Consider the following 5,683-nt stretch of genomic DNA (forward strand, 5'->3'; position numbering starts at 1 on the left):
TATCAAAACTTTACGCTTAACTCTAGTTTGAATTTCAATTATGAATTATGAATTCAAGGGTTATAATTCATGTTATGAAGGATCTCTCGATGTTTAAATGTAGTTTAGAGCAGTTAGAATCAGAAAGGAGTGAAGGTACACTTTAAAAGGACTTAGACGGAGCAAACAACTGAAAACTGGATAGGGTAGGCGACCCTAGCGTACTGAGTGGCATGGGGCGCCAGCCACTTAACTTCAGAGGCAACTTTCTGGCGCACTGTTGGTACGGCGCGCCAGCCCCCTGCCCAGCAAATCCGATGATTTTTGTTTCTTGTTTCTGACCCTAATTCACCTAGAATCGAATGGTTTCTTCCAAACCCTCTTAGATTCGTTTAACAAACTTAATTACATGAAAATCTACTTGAAAACCTTCAAGAACAGTACTCATTAACAAGATCCTCGCCTCAAGAACTCAACCAAACATCATAATTCAAGAATAGAGAACAATACCTCAAGAACACTCATCAAGAACTTAAATTTCTCAATCTTTATGGATGAATTCGATAATGTAAATCATGATTTGTATGTGGGTGAACGAACCCATCACTATGGAAGCTTATATACCTCTTAGGGATCAACCCTTGGCGAAATTCCTCGACAAATCTCAAGAACCTTGACGAACGCCTTGAACCTTTCCTCTTTTCTCCTCTTGAACACTTGTCAAAACCCTAAGCGTATTTAAGATTGTGAAAACTGATCCAAATCAGTTTTCACCCATAAAATATTACTAAAAACGTTTAATTAAAGCTGATGGGGTAAGGAAAAAACCAAAATACTCCTCATTAATTTGGGTAACTTTCCTTAACTGGACAAACTGACTTCAAACAGGTATATTTCTCTCATCCGAACTTGAAACTTAGCAAACTTGATGGTGTTGGAAAGAGGATTCAAATACCTTTAATTTGATATATTATGGTCCACCTAACTCGCCCTGTACTAAAAGTTATGGTCTTTTGAAGTTGAACCAAAACTCACAACTTAAGCTTAACTTGAACACATCACAAATTAGCTCTTTCCAAATTAGTTCTTTCTAAATTTAGCCCTTTCTAAGGCCAAGATGTTACAATATCTCCCCCTTGGAAATATTCGTCCTTGAATGAGATTACTCTAAGCAGAAAGGAGGGTGGAAATATTTACACCCAACTCAAACACCCCACAAGCAATTTAACACACTCAACATATCAATTTAAAGAGTACCAAGAAAAGAATTAGTACCTTGATTTGAAATTTATCCGGACTCAAATATATGTGGGTATCTTTTCTTCATATCTTCCTCAGCCTCCCAAGAAGCTTCCTCAACAAACCGATTCCTCCACAAAACCTTGACTGATGCTACCTCCTTGGTTCTCAACTTGCGAACCTGACGATCAAGTATCTCAATGGGTACCTCCTCATAAGATAGGTTGTCCTTAATACCAATATTTTCAGTAGGTATAATAAGTGAAGGATCTCCCATACATTTCTTCAACATAGAAATGTGAAATACCGGATGGACTGCTGATAACGCTGGCGGTAGCTCCAACTCATAAGTTACATTGCCAATCCTCTTGGATATCCTGTAAGGACCAATATACCGGGGACTGAGTTTCCCCTTCTTTCCGAACCTCATAACACCCTTCATGGGTGAAACCTTCAAATAAATCCAATCGTCCACCTCAAACTCTAAGTTTCTTCTCCTAACATCGGTACATGATTTATAACAACTTTGTGCTGTTTTCAACCTTTCTTGAATGGTCTTCACTTTCTCCATAGCTTGATGAACCAAGTATGGTCCTATCAACCCAACTTCACTAACCTCAAATCATCCAATGGGAGATCTACATCTTCTCCCATAAAGAGCCTCATAAGGAGCCATCTGGATGCTAGAGTGATAATTATTTTTTTAAGCAAACTCAATGAGAGGTAAGTGATCATCCCAATTACCCTTGAAATTGATTACACACGCCCTCAACATATCCTCTAAAGTCTGAATTGTGCGCTCTGCTTGACAATCAGTCTGAGGATGGAAAGCAGTACTCAAATTTACCTTCGAACCCAAACCTTGTGCGGTGAATTGCGCACCTCCATCTGAAATGAAGGACACTAGAACTCCATGAATTCTGACTACCTCTTGAATATATAATTTGGCATAATCTTCTGCTAAATAGGTAGTCTTTACCGGCAATAAATGGGCTGATTTAGTCATTCGGTCTACAGTCACCCCAATCGAATCATGTTGCCTGCGTGATCACGACAAACCAGTAATAAAATCCATATTGATCATCTCTTACTTCCATTCCAGAAGATCTATATTTTGAGCCATACCACCGGGCCTTTGGTACTCTACCTTGACTTGTTGGAAATTTGGACACTTAGCAACGAACTCTACAATACATCTCTTCATACTACTCCACTAATAGAATTCTCTCAAGTCATGATACATCTTTATGGAACCAGGATGTATAGAGTATCTGGATCTATGAGCTTCCTCCATGATCCTTTCTTGGAGTTTATCCACCTTTGGTACACATAATCTACCTTGATACCTCAACACACCATCTCCCCCTTGTTCAAAGGCCAACACTTTCTTCTTATGAACATTTGCCTTCAATTCGAGCAAAATAGGGACTTGGTCTTATTTCTATTTTACTTCAGACACTAGCGATGACTCAGCCCCATTCATCACCACCACTCCACCTTTCTTGGAATCCATTAACCGGACTCCCAATCGTGCAAGTCTGTGCACATCTTTGGCTAGTTCTTTCTTGCCTTCCTCAACATGGGAAGTACTACCCATAGACAATCTACTCAATGCATCAGCAACAATATTAGGCGTAGATGGGTGATAGAGAATACTCATGTCATAACCCTTGAGTAACTCCACCCATCTCCTCTGTCTAAGATTAAACTCTTTCTGATTGAATACATACTGAAGACACGTGTGATCGGGGAACACATCAACATGAACTCCATAGAGATAATGATGCCATAATTTCAAGAAAAACACAACAACAGCCAACTCTAGATCATGGGTTGGGTAATTCCTACCATGAATCTTAAGCTATCTGTAGGCATAAGCTATAACATTGCCATTCTGCATCAATACACAACCCAGTCCAACTTTGGATACATCACAATACACAACAAAACCTTATGTACCTTCCGGTAAGGTCAACACTGGGGAAGTAGTCAACCTAGTTTTCAATTCCTGAAAGCTCTTCTCACAAGATTTTTAGACCATTGACACTTCGCTATCTTCTGAGTCAACTTTGTCAAAGGGGATGAAATAGATGAGAACCCCTTGACGAATCTTCTATAATATACAGCCAATCCCGAGAAACTCATAATATCAGTTGGAGATGTGGGTTTAGGCTAGTTCTGCACTGCCTCAATCTTCTGAGTGTCAACTCGAATCCCATCAACAGAAACAATGAGGCCTAAGAATGCCACTGACTCAAGAAAAAACTCACACTTAGAGAATTTGGCATACAACTCTCTATCTCTAAGAGTTTGAAGAATTACTCAAAGATGACTAACACGATCCTCCTAATTCCTCGAATAGATCAAAATGTCATCGATGAATACGATAACAAACATATTAAGATAAGGCTTAAAAACTTTGTTCATAAGGTCTACAAATGTTGCAGGAGCATTAGTCAAACCAAAAGACATGACTAAAAACTCATAATGACCATAGCAGGTCTTGAAGGATGTCTTTGAAATATCACTCTCTCTTACTCTTAATTGATGATAGCCAGATCTGAGGTCTATCTTAGAAGAACAAGTGGCACCCTGAAGTTGATCAAAAAGATCATCAATTCTCGGAAGGGGATACTTATTCTTTATGGTAACCTTGTTCAATTGACAGTAATCAATACACATCCTAAGTGAACCATTTTTCTTTCTCACAAATAAGACTGGAGCGCCCAAAGGTGAGATAGTTGGTCGTATGAAACCTTCATCAATAAGGTTTTTCACCTACTCTTTTAACTCTTTCAACTCAGCGGGAGCCAGTTCAATATGGTGGAATAGAAATAGGCCGAGTATCAGGAAGAATATCTATACCAAAATTTATTTCTCTCTCAGGAGGGACTCCAAGAAGATCATCTGGAAAGACCTCTGGAAACTCACTCACCACTGGAACTGACTGAATAGGTGGTGTCTCAACACTACAGTCATTAACTCGGACTACAAAATATCTATACTAAAATTTATTTCTCTCTCAGGAGGGACTCCAAGAAGATCATCTGGAAAGACCTCTGGAAACTCACTCACAATTGGAACTGACTGAATAGGTGGTGTCTCAACACAACAGTCATTAACTCGGACTAAGTGATAGATGCACCCCTTGGAAACTAACTTTCTCTCCTTAAGGTATAAAATAAAACGACCCTTAGGCACTACTGAACTACTCATCCACTCTATAACTGGCTCATTAGTAAACTGGAACTTAACTACTCGAGTTCGAGTTCTATAATCAACTGAGGCATAATAAGTATAAAGCCAGTCCATACCTAGAATAACATCAAAGTCTACCATATCTAACTCGACTAAGTCAGCCATGGTGTCCTTGTGATTGACAAAAATGGTACAATTACGATAAAATCTCTCAGCTAGAATAGATTCACCAACAGGTGTGGAAATACTGAAGGGCTTAAGAAGTTGTTCGGGAATAATATCGAACCTTATAGCAATATATGGAGTCACAAAAGTTAGACTCGTACCAAGATATAACAATGCATATACATCAAAAGTAAAGACTTTTATCATACCAGTGACAACATTTGGTGAATTCTCTTGCTCTTGGTGACAAGTGATAGCATACAGACGGTTTGGTCCTCCGTCTATCCCTGAAGTAGCTCTTCCAGGTGCAACTCTATCTGGCGGAGCCACTGAAGAAGATTTGGCTCTATTGCCCCCATTACCATTACCCTTCCTGTTCTTAAGACACTCTCTCATGAAGTGACATGTCTGAACACACTTGAAACAACCAGTGGATCCATTGTGACACGCTCTTGGTGGTTCCTACCACACTTAATACATGCAGGAGTTCAATTACCCCGTTGTGCCACACTACCTTGCGATTGTGCAGGTCTAGCTCTGAAGTTCTGAAAATTCTGATTCTTGAACTCACCTCTGTTCTTTGGTCCAGGTGCACTAGCAGATGATGGAGTAGGTCCATTTGGCTTTTGTGAAAAGATGACCAGTTCGCATTGCTCTTCTGCTGCCCGGACACATTTCATGTTGTCATAGCTTTATTGTTCTGGAACACTTCTCTATCTCTCACCTTATCTTTCTCAACCAGTTGCACATGGATCATCAGCCTAGCTATGTCCATGTCCTCTACGAGACTGTTGACACCCAATTTTGACCCTCCCCGATTGGAATTAATTTTTGAGCTTCTTAGATTTCAAACGATTTGAAATAATTAGCTTTATAAAATTCAAATATTTTTCATGTTTTTAAAGTAATTTTAGTCATTTTTACAATATTTTTAAATAAATAATATATTTTGTATAGCTTTATATACAACTAGATTTCATAAATATTTGAATATTATATCGAAATAATTACATTTTTAAACTAAATATTTTGTTAATTTAGTTAGTTTGAATTATAGTCATAATTTTTGAATTAAATAGTTTAATTATTTTATAATCAAGTT

The 5,683-nt window shown here is 38.5% G+C and overlaps 1 pseudogene; it reads right to left on the minus strand.

The window, feature by feature from the left end:
- Positions 1-1,267: 1,267 nt before the first annotated feature.
- On the minus strand, positions 1,268-5,261 carry LOC125809922 (uncharacterized; annotated as a pseudogene).
- Positions 5,262-5,683: the final 422 nt, after the last annotated feature.

The sequence above is a fragment of the Solanum verrucosum genome, unplaced genomic scaffold (genome assembly GCF_900185275.1).
Source record: "Solanum verrucosum unplaced genomic scaffold, falcon-dt-bn FXZP01000257.1, whole genome shotgun sequence".
In the NCBI taxonomy this organism is placed as follows: Eukaryota; Viridiplantae; Streptophyta; class Magnoliopsida; order Solanales; family Solanaceae; genus Solanum; species Solanum verrucosum.